At 46.1% G+C, this 21,771-nt stretch overlaps 1 protein-coding gene across 4 annotated transcripts in view; it reads right to left on the bottom strand.

Annotated features, from left to right (window-relative positions):
* Nucleotides 1-21,771, bottom strand: part of lbx2 (ladybird homeobox 2) — a 131,885-nt gene that overhangs the window by 16,025 nt on the left and 94,089 nt on the right. For 3 of the 4 annotated variants that reach the window (XM_047334513.1, XM_047334512.1, XM_047334514.1), the window contains 2 exons: nucleotides 17,119-17,324; nucleotides 16,931-16,988 (listed from right to left, as the gene is read on the bottom strand). The exons of the other annotated variant lie outside the window; for it this stretch is intronic. The gene's annotated coding sequence lies outside the window, so the exon portion shown is untranslated. The remainder of the gene's footprint in view (nucleotides 1-16,930; nucleotides 16,989-17,118; nucleotides 17,325-21,771) is intronic. 4 annotated transcript variants of the gene reach the window in all.

Here is a 21,771-nt window from a genome sequence, read left to right as displayed (position 1 = left end):
TTTTATAATTTTCCTATTCTATTGTATTTGATTGTATTCTGATTCAAACCTTAATTCATTCTGTCTTTGGGCTGCTGTAAAGGATTATCTTATCTGATCATATGGTATTGTATCTTATGTTATCGTATCTTATGGTATCTTATGGTATGGTATGGTATCTTATCGTATCTTATCGTATCTTATGGTATGGTATGGTATCTTATCGTATCTTATCGTATCTTATGGTATGGTATGGTATGGTATCTTATCTTATCTCTATATGACGTCCAACCGGGCAAGTTTGCCTGCAAGTTGTAGCTCTGGACATTTTTCCCAAAACTTTTCCTTCCGACGCCCAAGTGAAATTTCTGGACAATGTCAGAGTGAGAATGCCATGTGAGAATACAGCAGGAACATCTCCGGAAGATCCACGGCGAGCGAGAGGGCGCTCTGCCCAGGCTAGCTGATCCTAGACGATGGAAATCATAGTGATGAATGGATCTTTGAATTGCTTTGTTGCAAGTCACCCCTGACATTTACATATGTTGACCTCCAACCAGTGCCCTGTCGACTGTGGCTTAACTTAACCAACGAGGTTGACTTCTAACTCCAGAGCAGCTCTATGACTGAGAATATATGACTACAAGTCCCATCTGCAGTCTGTGCCAGTGAAACACACTCTGTCCCGTTGGCAGTTGTATCGTCTACTGCACGGGTGTGAAATTCGGAATACGCTCGTCCATGTGTCCGTGTTCGCATGTGAGCCGCTTGCTTGTGTTCAGGGGGTTTGTGTGTGTTTGCGTCCTGAGTCAGCAGAGTCTCAGTAATTGCCCACAGATCCAGAGGCAGAGGGGCCCGGCGGTGCTGACAGGGGGAGCATCATTTCCCGAGTGTTCCCGGGCACCGCAGACTGCAATAACGCTGCTCAACAGGCCCATCAAGTTGATCCACATCACGTCTCCACACAATTGCAAACACCTAACCTATTTATGCCGTAAAACAACAGCGGCAAGCTAATAACACGACTCATTGCCGTGTGCGGATGTAATCCAATGAAGTGCCTTCTTAAATAATGTCTCTTGTACTGTACACGATATTGGGGGAAAGAAAACACTGGCCCTAATATGTCTTTGATGAACATAATGAGACTTTTCAATAACACATTCATAAAGAATGTATGAATTCAGGCAGAACTCGGGACATCGGCGCCGACAAGGTCTGCTGCGGTGCTCGCTTTCACTTTGCGTCACTGTCCCGCGAAGCCGGAACCGTCCAAAAACGTCTGAGCGCCGCCGGTATCGACGGAGAATCGCAAACCTCATCACACGGGCTGATCTGACGGCTCATTGACATTTGAACATCAGCTGCTGTTTGTCTCGAAGCTGTCACGCCTCCTGGGAACTGACAGACAGGTCCATCAGCCGAGTGGCACTTCATTGGATAACGTCTGGACGATGACTGTTGTTATTTCATGTGCTGATATTAAGATAATCTCGTTTTATAAGGTGCAAAACCACTTTTAGAAAACTCAAAAATGTTGTAAATTTTGGTCATATACATGGCAAGCATTATCTCCCGCAGAATATTATACCCTGCTGATTCAACATCTACCCTCCATTAATTCGCTACTAAAACGACAAATTTTCAAAGTTTTCACCTGAAAAATATAAGGAAATCATTGAAATGTAGCAGAGAATAGTTGAAAATGTATGAGTTGCATCAATTTTGGATGCCAGATTAAATTTTTAAGGGTCATTCTGGTTTATTAAAAGCTACATGAGTCTTTTCTATCTGCAGAAATAACATTTTTTATCAAATGAATCGCTAATATAGAGTGAAGCGGCAACATTTCTACAGAAATGTCAGATAGAGCAAGAAAAAAAACATCACTTTATTGTGAAGGGAATAAAGGTTATTAGTTAAATTAGCTGCTGTAAACATCCATCCACGTTTCAGACTCACTAAATCCATTTTCTTTTTCAATAAGGAGACATATTTTAGGTACATTCATTTTCAGATTTACATCAAAATCAATTGCTCTCCATCAAGCGGCTGAATCAAGTGCAATGACCCTCAAACTTGAATATCCTTGTTTTATTTTTGTATATATATTTTGTAAATACACGTTTAATTATGTTACCGTAGATTTATCTTATTTTTATTGTTAGTCATTGTTATCTTTTATTACTAACTTAACTAACTTAAAAAACATGGTTCTTTTTACACGTTTACTCTCATATCTCGATCCCTCTATTGCGACAAAAGACGACACAGAAGTTCCCAAAAATTGAGAATAGTTCAAATTGACTGGGTTGCATCTAATCCATTTCGAAGTAGTTTAAAGATTTTAAAGATTCCAGCTTAAAATAAAAGGGAAAATCAATAAAGTTGAGCAGCTTCAACCTGGGCTCACCTCACAAACACTTCCACGAAGCTACTGGAGTGAGCTCATTTGGAAGTCAGCACACTTTTCCCCGGTGAATACACCCCCCCCCCCCCCCCCCCCCCCCCCCCCCCCCCCCCCCCCCCCCCCAACACCCCTTGTGCCTTTTATTTTTAATTAACCTCTCAAAGATACTCTGTTGTTGCTTCCTGTGTCTGTGCGAGCGAGGTTAATGATTCCACGGGTCCAGGGAGACGCAGCGGAGGGACAGATCAATGCACCTCAATTCCCCCTCGCCCCGTGTTCAGTCTCAGTTGCCGGACCACAGTGAAAAGGAGCAGGGGGCCGATACTGATTGTGTGTTGCCGCGGACACCTCTTCCCTCTTGACACGGGCGGCAATCTGCATGTCTGCGGACGGACAAGCGCACAAACACGTACGCGGCTAACTCGCACCAACATCCACACTTAAAACGTTTTAAATACCCGCGGAGGCACGGAGACAGATGCACTCGGCGTCTAAATAGCCTACTTGGATCAAGACGTGACCCGAAGTCCAACCTGAGTGAATTCCAGCAAAGCAACGGCCGCCGCTCGAGTGAAACCATATATTGCGGTTGTGTTATATGTAGAAATGAGATGACAAATGTGAAAATGTAGGTCACTGAACGTACAAAAAATGTTTTGGTTTCCCTCAACAGAAAACACGATAGATTCACGTTTTATTCACTCTTTCACAACTTAACATCTAAATGAAACATTAGATGAGACAACATCCTCATAACGTGATTGGAGATTACCTCGTCATACAGCATTTAAAGTAATGGCTTTTCATGGACTCATATAGTCCTTTTTGCCAAACGGACACTTCCGCATTGGATTCACTTTCTAGATCCGGGGTCTGCATCCATTTTTGTATACAGTTCTGTTGTCCTGGAGACAGAATAATATATACTCTTTAAGTATATATACACATATATTTATACACAAATTACACATTTGTGTTACCAAGACTACACTAACTGTTTGTCATGTTAACAACAAGAAAAGTACAATGTATTTCAACCGGACCGAATGTGATAATCAGTTGTAAGTAAATTATAAGCACAATCCATTTCGTCTATTGTTGTTGTTGTTTTAAATAACCGCAGCTTTAAACACTCTGCGCTCCTTTAATGGAGGGTAAAGAAAACAGGCCCTAATTAATTGCGAATCTGTCAATACTGAGTTGAAAAGCGCGAGGTTGCGTTTACTCATTTACACGTCCAGCGGAGGATCATTGACTTTGCGTCGGCGTGGATGTTTATTTTTAAATGATATTGATCCAAAGGGTAATAATGATCCACCTCTGGGAAACCATTGCATCGAGAAGTCACACCGATGAGGAGTTGTGCTGCTTTTTCTTTCTTTCTTTTCTTGAATGTCTGGGTAAATTATGACAACCAGCAAATGCATAAGTGGGAGTAGCACTTCAGATGATGATGTGTTGTGCTGCAATTTTGTTTTTTGGGGAATTTCATACATTCCCAGGATGAGATAGTGGGGATGGCTGCGGCTCGTTGCAGGATCCACTGAGGCTGGCAATTTTTTTTCAGGACTTAGTAGCTTTGTATATATTTGATGCTCGGTTCAGATCTGGGCCGACTGGCCAGGTGTTGCCACGTGTAAAATTTCAAATTAAAAACGATTGAGAATTGAGAAATGTTATGCCTCAATATCTCCCCCCAAAAAAAATAAATAACTGAACACACATGGAAACTAACAATTTCAAGGCTGGAAAAAGGTCTGGATCTCTGCTGCGTCTCCCCTCGGACGCGAATAACCGTGAAGCATTATGAAACAGTGTGTGATAGAGCCGTTAGAGCAGCAGAACTACGTTGGCCGGCTGACAGGAGGACGGGCCGCTCCCCGCTGAGTTCATCTCAGCGTGTCTCCGCGACTATCTGTGAAACACTTACTCTTCCACTCACAATAACCCCTTCCTTCTCTCTGCGCTCGTCCCTCGTCCTTGATATGTAACAGAACTCGGGAGGGAAGACGGAGTTGATAATCAGAGCCGGGCCTCCTCCCCCATTGCGTCTCTCCATCAAGCGATTGCTAGCAGAACCGTCGGCACGATGACCCCCCCCCCCCCCCTGCCCCGCTTGTGAACACTTTGGAAACATCAAAACTGACCAACCGTCGGGAGCCGGTGCACTAAAAACAGCAGTGCGGCAGGTATGCGGCGCTTTGGCCTGGGCTCTGAACTGACCCCACGCTGGGCTCTGTTCACATTTGGATGTCTCTATCTGTGGAAAATTCAACGACCCCCCCCATCCCCACCTCAACCTCCCATCCCCACTCCCCCGCCTCCCGCTAGCGTGGAGCTGGCAGCCCGGACGCATCAATCACCGCACGCCGGGGAGATGACATCATGGCGCATTGGCAGGGCTATCTAAGCAGGGACGGGGAGTTTTTTCGGAGGGCTAACGGAGATAAATAGAACTCCTCCCGATCCCATCCCGCTCCATGAGAAACCTCGTCTTTATCAGGGCCCGACGACGACAAGCCGCCTGACTTGCGTCCTCGGTTTTTTTGGCCCCGCTCTCCACTTTTCTTGCCCCTGCCCCCATATATGGCGGTCTGACATTCATTTTCATCAGCAACAAACTTTGTTGTTCTGTGTTTTGCCCTGCAGCTCTCGTTTGGTGACACGAACTCAGAAGGCCCACCGAGAGGATCAACAAACCCCTCTTCGAACACTTCTTATCCAAAACGTAATATCACAGCTCAGTTAGAAGCTTCTAGGATTTATTGAAGGCAGAAGAGGTATTACGGAGTCGAGACGTAGTGCAGATACTTGCCAGTGTGCATCACAAACCAATATGGAATTATGTTCACGTGAAAATGAACAACAATTATCATCAACTGCTTGCTTTTCGATGAACTCCGTTTGTGTGCAGAACTGCTGATGTGGTCAACCAGGTTATTCCTTTACCTGCTCTTCTGTTATTTTAATTTTGCACACTCTCCGGAGCATTTTTGATCTCGCTAATCTGAAGTAACGGTACAACACACCTCTCCTCCTGAGCACTCTCCTGCGAGCGTTGACTGACAGAGGCGAAACTGATACGGGAGAGAAAATCTGGTTCTGCTTTCGCCCCTCGTCTCTCTTTTGGCCCGCGAGAGCCAATAAATCCCACATCCAGAGCTATTAGATTGACAGAGCCGAGCGCCGTTTGATGTTCAGATGTCTGAGAGCGGCCCCGGCGCATTCCAGGGGCCAAATGCAGTTTGGCTGTCATCGGCATGCCCCGACTGTTTTGGACAATCGGTGCCGTGCAATGTCAATTATCCATGCCTTTGACAATTATGTGTCCGCGATAATGCTTATCTTTTTCACCTTTTCACCTGCGTGCGGGATAAGAAAAAAAGGCTGCGAGGCTCGCACCGTCGCCATGGTGAAGATACTACACAGCAACCTCAACCTCGCGCTCAGTCGCACGACTCGCTGGGAAGACATTTGCGAGATAAATCCTCAGGAGAAGCTAAACGTTGAGCGTAACAGAAAGAAGGGAAGAAATTCTGCTAATCTCTCAGGCTGATAAAAGATCTAAAAATACACTGCTAATGATGTAAATGGGTTTTGGCGGAAAGCCTTCGCGACTACAGAGGTCGAACAAAAGCATGACAAAGAATCCCCCGAAATCAAGGAGAGCAATCAAGAAAAGATAAATCCTCGCAAGATCGCAGTCGGGACAGCGCAAGTTATTACATTTACAGTGCAGGGTTTGATAAGAGAAAACAAATGGAAGAATTTTTGTGAGCGTTCTGCTGTAAGTCATACTACATCCAGCCTGGACAAAAGATGTAAACGGTTATGTCTCATGAACAAAAGAGGAGGGAAGACGTTGTGTCGTCGAAAGGTGGGAAGCTTAATTCTCATGCTCCCAACTCCTCGCTCGAGCCGGACAGCAGTCGGGATAATAAATTACCCTCTCAAGTACACCGTTGAGGTTTTAAGCACAGGGATGAGGCCGAGGGAAAAGGGAAAATCGCGTGACCCCGGCGACCTACAAACTCTTAACCCCTGGCCCAAGTCCCGGGCGCCTCCCCGAGAGCTCTCGGAAAAGCCCGGGGCAAACATCACATTTGGACTTTTGTCTCCGTGACCTTTACGCGCGCTGTCACTCCGGGTTGTGGCTATTCCGTCTTCACTTCAATACACCTTCGGGGAGGAGAGAGATGAGAGCCACGGAGGATGGATAGTCTTGGTGATTAAAATTAAACACACACCGCCTGCAGGAATTTTCTTTGCCGATTCCCATTATTTTTCCGCATTATTTTCTTCCTCTCCTCCCTTCCCGCTCCTCCGCATAGACGCCGAGGATGCGAACGAGTGAGGGACACGCTGACACGAGGGTGCTAAGTGGATTTGAGTTATGGGCAGTTGGGCGATGTGTTTGTTTAACCATCTGGTAGCGACTCCCTCTGTTTTGTGATGGAGTGCCTGTGGAAGGAAGGAGTCCAGTCCCTATATATGGATGCATACACACACACACACACACAGCGCCGATTTGATGGGGTCGAGCTGAAAGGGAAGGAGCCGACCTGATTGATGCACCTCTGATGAGCTCATTTTCCAAAATGCTACATTTTTTGGTGGATGAATAACCTGTAATTTCCTTGAAAATCAAATAAATCCTGGAGCATCCTTGAAATGAGAGTTGATCCGTCTGCCGTTTACTTTTTCCAGCAATGCTTTGTTTCCATTTGGTAATACATTTACTGAATGAGCCTCACCGAGATGTCAACCCCCCCTGACGCGAGCCCCCTTCAACAACAGAGGCATACACTACACACTGCGTACCTCACAGACATTATATATTCCCAAACCAGCGTGTTTCCTCTAATGTCTGTGTCTAAGAATCCCTGTTATCATCGTCTGAGGTTCTTCTTCGTGTTGAATCTGGTGTGTTGCGGGGGCGACTTCACGCGGCCGGCCCTCGCTTTGTGCGCGAGGCATTGTTCATCTTCGGCAATTACAACGTGAGGTGGCAGTAACCGAATTAGGCGCCTCTTATTGAAGCGGTGACACGGAGTTCTGAAGTAATTACGCCGCCTTTTAATAACGCGCCCGGCGAATTCACTTTTTTAATCTCAGCATCCTGAATTATTAAGCAGCTGTTTCCACCCTTCGGTCTAGATCACTTCCTCTCTGCCTCCGACTGCCGAGCACTAGCAGACAGGGATATGGCGGTCTCAGTACTGATCCTTCAAATTTTTACTTCCTATCTACATGGTAGAAATTGAGAAATTCTAGCATTGTAACCATAAGTGTAGATTTCTGAGAGAGAATAATTGTAATTTGACATTAAATTGGATTTAACTTATAATTTTCTATTATGTCTGAGTCCAACACCTTTTACTTTTCACTAGCACACTATTTTACCGCACAGCAGATACACGTATGAATATGTGACATGAGGTTATTCCCAAAAATCTGCAATTGAAATGCAACCTTCTGCAGAGGGGGAAGGTCAACAGTGGGTTCAAGAGCAAATACGTTCTGCTGCCTCAGGCATCATTTTGGCTGGAAATGGTTTGAGAATCCGTCGACAGAGTCGAGCAGTGCAGTTTTCCATAAACAACAAACTCAAATGTCAAAGACGACACATGGGTAGGTCAAATTTGAATAGATATGGAGGCATATAATTTCATTCAATTCATGAATAATCTTGAAGAGTAGAAATCAATCCAACTGTAGATTTATGTTAGTCAAATTGCAAGTCATTCATCTATAGATCTAGATGTTAGAACCTGGGAATACTGGTGCAAAAGGTTCTTCATAATAGATGCGCAATAATGTCAATGTTGCCTGACACTATTGACGGGGCCGTTTTAACATTCAAGCTAACATTTCCCCTTTACAGCAAACTTTAAAGTAATCTATGAATAAGCTACAACTGGATGTTCTGCAAACATAGTCGCCTTAGTTCTGCCCACTTTTTTAAACAAGGCTGAATCCATATTACTACGTTTCCGGTTTTAAATGCACCGCTGTTGCCACGTTTGCGCCTGCCGTCCTCACCTCTCCAAAAACGTTCGAGCATCTAAAACTGCGGAGTTCAGAAACGCTGCTGGTCCCATTTTAGTTGGAGAAAAGCAATCTGGACGGGCGAAAACAAAGATGGAAATAGTTCCACATCGTCGCCAGTCCACGAAAAGAGCTCTTCATTTTTCTTATCCTTGTTGATTCTTGTATTTTCTGTGCATGAGCAACTGCAGAGTTGACAATCTGCTTCCTGTTTAAACCGGCATGCCCAGTGTACCTGAATGGTCACGTGACATCCGTCTTCAGGTGTGCCAGTACGGGCGGGGATTAATACTGATATGGAGCGACCTCATAACGCTTTTTGCCCTCACAGGGCGTTTTTTCTCACAGAAAGTTGCTCGTCGCTGGGAAGCAGAGAACTTGTGTAACCATTTCGTTAGCGTGCTTTTCTGCTCAACCTTCGCAACGGTGATGTCAGAGTCAAAGACTGCAAAGTCTCAAAAAAACCACCAAAACCAATTTAATGTTCACTGTTTTGTTCCAGCGGAAAAAAAAAAAAAAAAACGAGAAAGAAAACAGGCCAGTGGGCAGAGCCGTACTCTTCCCTTTTCACTTTCCAGTAACATTAAAGTGACAGAAAAAAGCTAATAAAACTGCATCATGTCTACAGAGAGAGAGAGAGCAGCAAGCAAGTTAGTGTTGGCAATCACGCAGCATCGACCCTTCGGTGAAGTCCCAGAGTTTGGATCGATAAAAGTCATTCCCTAACGGGGCTGCAGATGGAAGTTGAAAAATCCCGATTTTCGGCTTTAGCACCTCATTCCGTTCTTCACCTCCCCCGTCTTGGAGAAATGTCAGGAGAACAATAAATGTATAAAAGGTCAGCGGCGTACTAACGGACCGTTCCAAGCTTTCATTACATTTGCCGTTGGCTGTAGCAGAGGCGCTTGGGCAGCCGCGCTGACATTTGGTTTGTTTTTACACCATGTTGAGTCTCACACAGTCGCAGCTCCTAATAATGTCAGGGGGAAAGATTCCCGGGGCAGCCCGGTCGTGTTTATTGCTACCGTGCGGGGGCAGAAATAGGGTTACGACTCATATCACAAGACTACCATCGACACCGCAATCAATACCCAAGGTTACGTTCCGCCTTCAAAGTCAGAGGAAATACCTCTCTCCTGGCTTAGATCTCTACTTTCCTTTCCCATTCACGGTGATCGGTGCACTGTTGGGCGAAATTTTGCGGCGTTCACCGCGCCGCTCGGCGTAAATAGGAATTGGCGTAAATGCTCGGCGACTTGGCAGTTTAACTCAGACGACGCGTGCACTCGGGCGCTTCCGGCGTTTTCGGTGGCCTGCTTCTCTTTATTTTGGGTAAAGGACGGAGACAGAAGGTGCTGAGTTTCAATCAGGGGGAACTGGCCTCTGCGCAACGCTAGTGAGTGTTTTGCCACTCGCCGTGACAAAATCGATTCGGAGTGATTTGTGCTCCGACACTTTAGGAGCAGGAAAAGTATAAGAATCAGATGCACGCCTGAACATGAAGACATCCATGTGGTGAGGAGAAAGAACGGGGGGGGGGGGGGGGGAGATGTTCTCCCGCAATTCATCACTCCTACTGTGACCATATGAAGACATCAAACCCTACCGAGGCTGAAATCTCCACACTGGGTCAGCAGCGATTTGATGCTCGAGAAGAAAGAAAGACAGCACGGAACCACGATGACAGATGAGATGATGTACACGTCCAACCCTTTGAGCTCGTCACACTCCATAAATTGAGCTCAAGTTATGTTTTCACGTGCAAACCCCCGCCGCTCGCCCACTGTTCCGCTCGGGTCTGTTTCCATATCAACCCCCCGAGAATCCAAGGGAGAAGAAACAAACGGCACAAACACTTCTTCCTCCTTCAACGGCCGCAATTCCGACCTGGAGATAATTTTCTTTCTGCGCCACGCTTCACCAGCTGATCAAGTGACTGCATCAAACCGCGGCGCCGGTTAATAAAGTTTGGGTTGCAAGCGTGTAAATTGTCAATTTGCCTCGGCCCGGGCCACTCAAGGGGGGAGGGGGGGGAAATGAAACACAGTCGGGTGACTCACTTGACACTCCTTCCAGGTCAGAGGTTAATGAATGATTATTTCTCTCTCCCAGCAGGCGCCGCCCGCTCTCCCGTGGCCAGGAGGGTGAAAGAAACTCAATTTAGGCAAAGATAAATCCCAGGGAGATAATTTGCCGTGATTTAATCAGCAGCGAACTGATTGCTGCCGACAAGGAAAACATAAGTGAGAGGAATTGGTTTATTGATCCCCCCCCCTACTTAAAAAACAACAACACACTGACTTGCAAAAGGATCCAGTGGGTGTTAATCCATAGAAAGTGGTTCAATGGCCAGTAATTACTGAGCATTATCAGTGAAGGGTTCGGGTCGGTGGAACTGTGAAGGATTCACTGCGTTAAACGCGGTGGATTAACAGGACTGGTTGTGATTATATGTTCAAAAAACAGGGATTAGGCAGTGACGCCGACAGTGTTGTTGAAAAATAAGAAAAGCAGCATTTAATGTGGTTCCTTTTTAATCCCGGTGATGCAACATCTTTGAAACACATTACTGTGTGAAACTGTCTGTGTGAGTGTGTGTGTGTGTGTGTGTGTGTGTGTGTGCGACCTGAACCCGAATCTCTCCGCCCTGACTCCTGACCCAGAAACGTGCTCACGGGGAACTGGCGAAAGCGAACAGAGAGGAGGAGACAGGGTTCCGGGATAGATTTGATTTCATTCCGCAGGGCCAGGTGTGGGGCTTTGTACTCGCCACGAACCGCACAGGCGCTCCGGGCCTTCCCGTCCAACGTCCAGCGTATTATTTATTCCCAATGCTTGGGGACAATGTAACGGCCAATACCTAAATCAGATACCACCACGCGGCGTTCTGCAAAAAACGTGATGCCTGAATTGCAACAGCATCTAGTGCTTTTGAGTTTTGTATGAGGTGCAGAACGTCTAATTGATGTGTATGACAAAGATAAGGACTTGGCATAAAACAATGACCACTCTGTCAAGTTTTGAGGGGAAAAAAAGTCACAATAAAGTCACAATTCCTTTCAGACCAAAACCCAGTTTTTTTGCATTCACCCATCTTTAACTCGGCTTTCTTTCCTAATCTTGTCCAGCTGTCCTGGCAGATTGTAGCTGCCTCAGAGCATAGGAGGCTAATGCTAACTACGTTTGTTCCCCTGTGAAGCCTGTCGAGGTTGAATCCGAGGGAGTTTACGCTGCTCTCAGTTTCTCATGTGCTGACGATCACAAACTCATACATGGACTGCAAGCGGCTGTGAAGAGGGAGACAAGCAAACGAAACCCCGCTGAAGTCTGAAATCTGCAGCACAACTCGTGTTCTGCTTGAAAACCTCGCTTCCTTTCACAAATTTGATCCTTTTGGGCGAATCTTTTTGTTTGGTTATTATTGAACTTCCATAGAAAGGAGTTTCCTGTATTACCATGACGGTAGTGGCACTCCCATTTGGGGTCAAATAGAATTTGCTGGGAAAATCTGTTGAGTGTTCGTGTAAACTGGCGGTAGCAGCAGATGGTTGTGAGATTTATCACATCACTATGTTTCGTGTTTGTGTCAGGTACAGTCGGTGATTAATCACAGATAAGCTAAGCTAATCGACGTCTGAATGCTTCCGTGTACTTGTCAAGATTCACCGCGTCGAAGCGTTCCGGTGAACCCCTCCACACCTGGCGCTGACTGGGGCTGAACGGATGAATCGGAGACACGAAGAAGTAGCGTGATCCAAAGGTGTCTTGATCTTTCCTTTCAGAAGCAGTCTTGTATTTGTCATTTGAATATGCCGCACACTGACCTCTGACCGACCCTACTTGGCTTTCTGCTCCACTGATTTGAAAGTTTCCCCCTGACGCCTTCTCTGGTCCATCAAAATGAATTCAGGTTTTTCATGTAGTGAGCGGATTCATACTGGTTACGAAAAAACAAGACGTGTTCTCATGCAGGATGTGAAGTTTGACACCGTGATATCAGCGGCTGCTCACGGACTCTGAAACAAAGCCACATTCACTCACACCTAGAAACCTAGCCACCCACTCCAAAATATTCCGCAGCGAACTCAACTCTGCGGCGGCTCAACATTTGCCTGAACCGGCGTCGGGGGACTTCATTTCTCACGCCGGTGGTGGACAGTCGTCCGGTGGGTTAATGGCTCACTGAAGACCTGAATCAGACCCAGATGAAAGCGACCAAAAGGGCCCTCATTTTTCCCCATTAATCATCCTTGTTTTCTTTAAGGTGATCTTTTCACCCCGTTTTTAAGTACCTGTCTCTTTTCTAGAAGGGGGCTCGTCCAGGGTCTAAGGGGCCAACCGGAGGCCTGTCCAATCTCCCCCTGTTCCCTCCTCCTAAAGCAGTCCCCGGAGCTCAGAATCAGGCCCCCAGGTTTAATGGCTTTTGTAATGGCAAATTATAAGCCGCTACAAGGGCAAGATTAATTGAAGGGTGGTCTCGGGCCGTTGCTTGGCTCGGGCTACAGCGTAACTTGAGACATTAGCATCGCACTAAAAAATGCGGTCGGCTGTCCCGTCCGACCAAAGGCAATCGCGGACTTATGAACTCTTGTGACATGACGTTTCGCCGAGGCCCATATTTTGGTTGCCCGGAGGGGGCCCGTCTGACTTTAAGAAAATCATTATCATTTGTAAACTTAACCAATTGTTTTGTCAGATTTTTCAGCGCCGCCATCATTCCTGCGCTAATAGATTGGCTGTGAGTCAGTGGCCGCTTACTTCACTCCCAGGATATGTGGTCACAATGCTCGGTATTATAATTTGCTCAAAGAAAACACTAAAAGCTAAAGATCCCAATCATCTCTATCGCAGCGCGAGCGGTGATTCAGATTGCAATGTATGGGGAGGAAAAAGGAAAAACAGCCCCAGCCTCAATTTGTCAGAATAACCGCAACGGGTCCCGAGACTGTTCTCATTAGTCTCACCGGGATACGAAACACAGCTCGTGCTCTGAGTAGAGCAACAAAGAGAACAAGGCTGGAGCATTCAAGTGGATGCTGATTCCTAACGTTACACTAGGAGCGGCCCAGCGCTGCTTTTATTTTCCTTCCTTCCTTCTTTTTCTTACATGTTTCACTTGGACCGGGATTTCGTAAAGGTCTCCGAAACCACAAGTTTAATGAGTTTATTATCTTTAATATAGAACGAATCAGGAAATAGAATGTCAAGCTAATTGCGGCTGCAGTGTTCAACGACGGCGCTGCGAAACCGCAATGTCATCGCGTGTTTGATATTTCAGAATAAATAAGAGTGATTAGTTCTCTCAAGAGTGTTTTAGCAGGATTAGAGGACTTAAACTCAGACGGAGGTTTTTCTGTGTCTTTATTTTGTTTTATTGTCCAGGAGGAATTCAAGCCCTTTAACACTGTCAAGATGCTTTTCATTTTGTTGGACGTGATCTACTTTATTCTAGAGCCGGTTAAAATTCTACTTTGCATCTGAGAAACTTGGTGGTGGTCTTTTCCTTTTTTGTGCTGTTAAAAGGGCAACTGCATTCCAATGTTGTTTCATTCAAAGTTTACCAACCTTGGATTAAAAAAAATACGTTTGATTTTTTGGGACGCGAGTCAAATTCTGAGTCAGTGAAAATGTCAGTTCGTCAATCACGCGGTAAGTGAACGCAATCAATTATCTCAAGCAGGACAAGAAGGAAAAACCTCGCTGCACGGCGGCCACTAAAAACAGTGTGAGCTTCACCTCCTCGCACCTCGGCACCAATCGGGCCTCCGTCGCCGCGAGCAGGGCGCGGGGGGAAAAGCGCAAGCGGCGGGAAAACTGGACCAACGGCTCGAACGTGCCGACACTTATCCACTCAGATCCGTCCACGTGGATCGAATTTTTTTCATATTGCTCTTTGGTAAAAACGGCAGTGCAGTCTTGGCAGTGTTCACCTCCGAACAGCATTTGACCTCTTCCAAGAATGCAATGGAACAGGAGGACGAGGAAGAAAAAAAAACGAGAGAGAGAAAGAAAGAAATGCAAACGAAATGGGAGGCCCAAGCACCCCGCTCATATCTCATCTCTATTAACGGGTTTACGGGTGACCCCAGGGATCCTCGTAAAAGTTTATGTGGAGGTTTCAGTTAGAGTTCGCTTTAAAAGAATGAAAGAAATTGGTTAGTTTATGGTTAGCCTTCAGAATTTTATGGCATGTTTTACTTAAGTTCCCATTTTTACAGATCCTGGTTCCAATTAGCGGAGTAGCAGTGCAGAGGGCTAAACCGAGCTCCTCTCCACTCTGCGGGCAAAGACGACTTTTAAAGAAAGAGAAAAAATACGAAGGTCGAAACTTAATTGACTGTCGATCTCCGAGGACACATTCAGGTCAAGTGCACAGGCGTGGAGATGGGCCCAGTCGATGCCACTTCGGCAACACCGTTGACCTAGAGCTGGGGAGGAAACGGAGAAATCTGATCTGGCTGCACGAACCCCCCCCCCCCCCCCAACGTGCAGTCACCGTTTGGCAGTCAGTAAACAGAGAGCAGACATTGTTAAAAGCCGAACTCCTGGCTAATTTCTGATCTTGAACTATTTCATGTGTAATAATATTCTGTGTGGTCTGCAGATCGGAGCTTTAAAGTGGTCTCGACGCAGGAATCTGATTTTCCTCTTGTTTGTTTAGTTAAATGAAATATTGCTCGACTGTGTATTTATTCCAACTGAGAGAAACGTTCGGTGCCATCTTTTTTTCTTCTGTTACTCTTGTTCTGACTGTAATTCACTTTCACTTTAATTGGCTGAAACACACTTTTTAAGCCAATGTTGTACTTTCCTCATCCGCAGGTACGCCAGGGTCCGATGCTACCGACCGCGCATGGAGCTCCACTACACCGCAGGGTCTCCAACACACTCAGACTGAAGTGGCATTCGCTTCAACGCGTCAACGCGAGTATTCCGCCTGAGGTCAAATATTTCATATTCGCCTCACCCGACTCAATGACGGGAAATTCTAGTTGTAGTAAACTATGGTTTACTACAACTTTGTTCTTTGTTCATTGTTGTTTCTGTAGCTATAGCAATAGATTCTATTGGTCATGATAACATTTTGCCCCCAAAGTAATTTCTGAGCTCTCGAAACAAAGCAGGATTTCTAGAGATATGTCCAACAGGGCAAATAATAAAAGCAGTTATATGATCATGTTAACAAGCTAATAGTTAGTTACTTTATTTGGAGGTAGTGAGCACATCAGCTGGGTCTGTTTACTACCTATACGATCATCTGATATCCCCAGCAACAATTAAGCAACTTCGCAAACATCTCAAAGACCCTTTTTAACGTCCCCCCCCCCCCAAAAAAAAAATAAAAATGAAACACACATAACCTTTCCAATAAATTAACCCGGTCAGTCAGTCAGTCAGCCAGAGAACCAAGGAGACGCGGGCTGCGGAAGGCTGTTTATGTGGAAAGAAAAGAAGAAGAAAAATAGCTTGGAGGAAAAAGTGCGACGCGCAGATGAATGATGGAACGTGACACACAACGATAAGTCAGTGATCCGGCGGAGGGCGTTCAAGGTAATGTGCCCCCGGGCAGGAGGTCACTCCGCGGTCTGGCGTTCCTCTCCGAACGGACACCTCACCGCCGCCGTCATCACCACAGCATGTTTACAACTCCACAAACAAACTGTCACACAGCGCAGCCGTGTTATCATTTGACACACACACACACACACACACACACACACACACACACACACACACACACACACACACACACACACACACACACACACACACACACACACACACACACACACACACACACACACACACACACACACACACAGGAGTATTGCCAAAAACATTTGGCCCCCGACGTGTTCCCAACTCGTCCTTTGTGCCACGGTGTTATTCAGCCTTATAGAAACGATCATGCAGGAAATTAGTTTGCTGATTGACAGGTGAGGTAATTGACAGTGTGATGTCCTTGGAGAACCAGCCAATGTCTGCGGTTTGTGATTATTAGATGACCAACAGGGCACGTGTGGCTACTTTCAGGAGTCTCCATTTTTATTTATAGTTACTCACGTGAAATGTTTTTTTTCCAAAAATGTTTTTTGGAAATAATGTTTGTGAAACAGTTGATTTAGTTATTTTCACCTCTGGCGTGGAACTGAGGTGAAAGGAAAACATGAGGGGAAACTAATTTTAGCACAACACCAATTGTGCATTGTAGTCCCCTTTTTGTTTTTATGTGCATACACTTTTATGTGCATACACTTATGTGCATACACTTATATTGTGTATATATATATATATATATATATATATATATATATATAGGGTATATAAAGTGCACGAGGATCAGTCTTTGTCACCACACACACACGCGCGCACGCATCCTGCAGATCTCCTGTGTGCCTCTGCGCCATGCGTTAGGAAGGAACCATACCCATAACACAGTGGTAGTTTCCTGTCTCACAGGAGCTTTACTAGGCGACGGGGCCGCTGACTCACCAGGCGGGCTTGCGGATGTCTTCCCTCCGAACGCGACGCGGCACAACGCGCAGTGAGTCTGTTTTGAAGGTTGGGAGGTAGATGTTACTGTGAGACAGTTGTAATAGCACAAACAGGAGCAATAACCATGTTTGTATAATGTGCAACATGAGAGCAGGTTTTATAATGCTTGAATAAAAAACACTCACAGTGATCACGTGCGAGAGACGTTTCTTTTATGTCCCCGTAGAACGTCTCAGTGATCAGCACTTGTCGGTCAAATGGGACGGGACGGGGCGGCACTGTGGCATCATTTTTATTGGGATTTCTTTTTCTTTGTCCGCACCGACGCAGGCGCTCTCTCAACTCCCACAAACCACCTTGTTCTCATTCAAAAACGCTTCGCTTCCAGGACCTGGGGAGAGTCATAAAAATAAAAAGGGTTGTATCAGTTACAGAGGAAAAAGTTAATATCTTTCTATCTTTCTTTATTAATCTTTAAATTATTTTTTTTAAAATAAAAAGGCCTCTGTTGTGGTTTTGGAGCGATCGCGACTCGACGCCTGTGACCTCGTCTGCCCCCGACCCAGATGGGAGGCAACGGTTCTGGCTCGGCCCTCGCTCTGCGCTCAGAGGAGTCCAAGTGCCGCCTGGCCTCGGCAGTTATCGCCCAGTCCAAACTGGAACCCGGAGAGAAGTGCAATTGACGCCGGCGCAGCCGTCCAGCCTCGGCGGAAAGCTTGGCCGCACGTCCCGCGCGTTTGCTCCCAGATTCCGGATAGAAGAACGCCCGTTGACCCCGAACCTCGCTCGATCACCTGGAGACTCCCGGGGGATCTGCAGATGAAGGCCCCCTAATGACTGTTGTTGATTTAGTTACACGGCTGAATCTGTCACGTCGGGAATTTTGTAAAGCAAAAAATGACGTTATAAACGCCGTGCTGTGTTCAAGTGACAACAGACCTTCAGTCACAATACGCACCTGAACGGAGCTGAAGAGTGTCAGCACTAGTTGTCTTTTAAAACTCATCATCTGCTGCAACAGCAAGTGCAGTAGAAAGATTCTTGAAAACAGGCTGGTGAATAAGCAATTTTATTGCTTTAATAACCATGAATAAAAAAAATGCGTGGTTTTTATAGTTTCTGGTTTCTGATTCAAATGACAGCACAGAGTTTCGGCATTCCGGGGTCACCGTGACCTTCCGTTGGCTCGGCGCTCCGGGGTTCTTGGGTCAAATCCATGGCAAGAATTTATTTAAACTCCTGTTTGAAATATATCTTGTAACTACGAGCTTCCCTGCCTCGGTTTTCCCTTTTTTCTGTTTCAGACTCGAACCGGACTTTTGTTTTTTCTTTTGTCTGCCAACACATTTTTTTTCGTTGCTGTTCCGAGTGCGGCCCTGAGCACAATTCTAATTCTCCCCGTATCACGAAGGCTAACGTCACACAGAGTGTAGACACGTGCACGAGCTCACAACCGGAACGTAATGCAAAGAAATGATTACGGCCATATAAGAACCCCCGAAAACCCCCCATAGCAACACCGTTGGGGAGACTGGATCTTATTTCTGTTGGACAGGCCGAGGTTGAGAGATAGCAAGTGAGCGACAAAGTGTAGTGGAAAGAAAAAAGGGGGGGGGGGAAGAGAGAGAGGGAGAGAAGGCAAGGGAGGCCTGGCTTTATTATATCCTAATATGCCTTCCACACTCAGCCAGCGAGCAGAAGAGTGCCGAGACATAATTATATCCCCTCCCCGGGCCGTCTCCCTGCATTAGCGTCTCCTCTAGTTCACCGGCTGCGACAGAGACAAATGAGAGCGTTTTTCCAGCGGATCATTCTCATCCGTTACTGCCAGTTCCGTGTGATAGATCGTCGGAGCCGAGGCGGGGCAATAGATCACGGCGTAAAAAGGGGGACTCGCGAGCGTTGCCCCGGCGGAGCGCGGCGTCACAGATCACCGCCCGCCTAATGCGCACGCGGGCTCAGAGTCAAATCCCCGTTAGTTGTACTGGGAACCAACCGGGGGAGGGGAGGGGGGGGGGGGGGGGGGGGGGGTCACACGCCCTTCTCCCGATTAAACTGGAATAAATGGATGCGATTGCCCCTTTGACCCCCACAGTGTTGCGGTGTCACAGGTAACCTGCTGCTGCTGCTGAGGTGTGCATGTGGTGAAACCAGCAGCAGGCTCGTCTTCATTCACGGCGGATGAACTACAGGGTTTGACAAATAATGATTTTCGAAGGTTACTGATTCACGTATTAACACTCGATGTATATCTTGCAAGGATTTTCTGTTGTTGTTAGTATGGAGAAGTCTTAAAAAAGGCAGGTAAGGCTTGGCTCTGATGGCCGGTTCCAGTAAAGCGTCACGCTATAAGATTCTCTCAGTATATATATATGCCTGTAAATGTATAAAAAGCGCTTTTATGTTTTGATTTGCAAGGAACAGTTTATTGGAGATTAACGTTGCAGGATTACAGGGTTTTTTTTTTGCCAGCCATTGTCTGACAGATTTTTTTGGGGGCTTTGTTGCAAATTTTTTCTGTCAGTAAAAGATATTGACCTGGCTGTGGTCTGGTGAACGAGCTCTCCACCATTTCCTGTGTGGCTCATTCATTTAAACACAAGACAATTCATCATGGAATATACAAAATGAAAGCACAAAACTAAACAAGGGGTGTTGTATAAGTATCACACAGGACGAATGAGAATCTCCACAGACACAAAGCTAAAAATATCTAAGACTCAAAACTTGATTTTAACATAGGGACATGGTCTTTAAGACACAAAAATACACGACCAACCACATGTTAGTTGATGCTGTGATTTAAATGCATAATCTGACATAAATGTGCAATTAATTCGGTCGACAACACTTACTTGTACGTACCGTACTGTGCTTCTTTAGCGAGTGGAAAAATCACAGAGGACGGACTAACGTTATGACCCAGAGACGAAGGTATGGACATGTTTATTTTCATTATACACGATCCACGAGTGCCTGTCCGACTGTCCCGCGCAACCAAACTATTATTAACGCCGTTGTTGACAATGTTAATCCGTTCTCAGGGACTGCACAGCGCAGTACAGGCAGCGTCAGATAACGTGTACATCATGTACAAAATGGCCATGTGGAGGATGAATGATTAAAGCTGGCTCTCGTTTATCATCAGACAAATAGGAAAAGTGTACGTGTTTTCATCTACTGACACAAAAAACAACACACTCATCGGACAACAGATTAGGGAAAACGTGTTCCTACTAACAGCAACAACAGATATGACAATCTCTAAATTAGGATAAATTGTTGGTCTACCGCTGTTCTTTTGGATTTTGTCAAGGTAACTGGAACGGAAGTGTTTCCGGGGGACACTTAAAAGTGCTGCACACGACTGAACATGCTTGTTGATGCCGCGGATTTTGACTCACAGCTATTGAGGTTCTTTTTTCCGTCAGTGGTGTTGATAAAATGAGATCAAAAAATAGGAGTGATTATGATTTAATGAAAATGCCAAAAAAATCTGCGGTAACAACAAGCGTGCCCAGACGTGTGCATCACTCTCAAGTGTCCTCTGGAAACACTTCCGTTTCGTTGCGGCCTACATGTGTTGTCAAATTGACGAAGAGGTTTTTCCTAATTTGCCTGTCATTTGTCTATTTGCAGCGCCGTTGCTGTATATATCGCTAAAATAGCTTCATCTATATATTAATTGTATTGTATTCTGCACGTGCAAAGCCTCTAAAAAAGCATGCAGCCTTTGCTGCTGCTGCAGCACAGTCGGGTGTTTAGCTCTCGTCTCAATCAGGGGTGGTGAATGGACGTCCCTAAATAGCGCCGGTGCTTCTTTATATGCTGCGAGTAACGCGGCGAATTAGCGCCGCGGCACAACACTACAGATTTCAATTAATTCCGATCAGCACAGATGTTGTCGTCGCTCTCGCACGAGGCAGGCTCATTTTTATGCAAATTGGAGAAGCCGAGAGAGAGAGAGAAAGGGGGGGGGGGCGATATGATAGCCATGGAGGCTTGCAGGTAATTTACAGTATCACACTTTTGTTCTTTTCTGCTTTGCGTTGCGTGTTCTGAAAATTAAACGCTTGTAATTTTGGGTCTGGTAAACCGGAGTTGATTATTCCGACGCGACGATTCGTCAGCGAGAGGATTAATTAGAGGAAAGTGGAGTTTTCTGTAGTGAACAGAGGGGGGGGGGTTATAAAGTCTTGTGTTTTTTTTTATCCTGGCTGCGTGTGACTAATTGGAGCACTCTGGACGTGTCCTTTCCCACACGCACCACTGAAAATAATACGAGCGATGCCGTAATCCAAGGAAAGGGAGGAGTTTAAAGATGAGGCACAGGGCAGGGATGTCCAGCGCTTGTCCCACTCAGTTCCTGACAGGAGCCTTGACAGGAACCCCGAGAGCTCGGAGGAGGTCAAAGTCTGCTCGACCCCCCCCCACCCACCCCCCCTCCCCCCCTCCCTCACCCAGACAGGATATGCTTAAAGAAGGATGAGGTCTTCTGTAAACCTGGCCCCCCTGTTTTCTGTAAAAACGTGTCAAAGGACTCATTTTTCTCTTCCCTCCCTCCATGGTGGAAGGTGTGGGAACCCAAGGCTGCGGCGATGACAGGCAAAGGTGGCATCGGGCGCGTTCGATGAAGTCACACCATTGTTCGCTTTTGATAAATCGTTTAGATGGCTGTGACCTCCGCGGACTGGGCTTCCTCTCGCGACTTTGATGTATTGAAAGTGTGAACAACCCCTCCAGCCGCGGGGATATTTCACTGTTTTGCTTTTGACAGCTTCCTCGTCACACGGCGACAAATTGAATTGGAATCGGCGGAGACGGGGAGAAGTCCTGAC

Source organism: Scophthalmus maximus, chromosome 9 (genome assembly GCF_022379125.1).
Source record: "Scophthalmus maximus strain ysfricsl-2021 chromosome 9, ASM2237912v1, whole genome shotgun sequence".
In the NCBI taxonomy this organism is placed as follows: Eukaryota; Metazoa; Chordata; class Actinopteri; order Pleuronectiformes; family Scophthalmidae; genus Scophthalmus; species Scophthalmus maximus.
The sequence above is the reverse complement of the archived record's forward strand: the minus strand, read 5'-3'. Positions and strand labels throughout refer to the sequence as shown.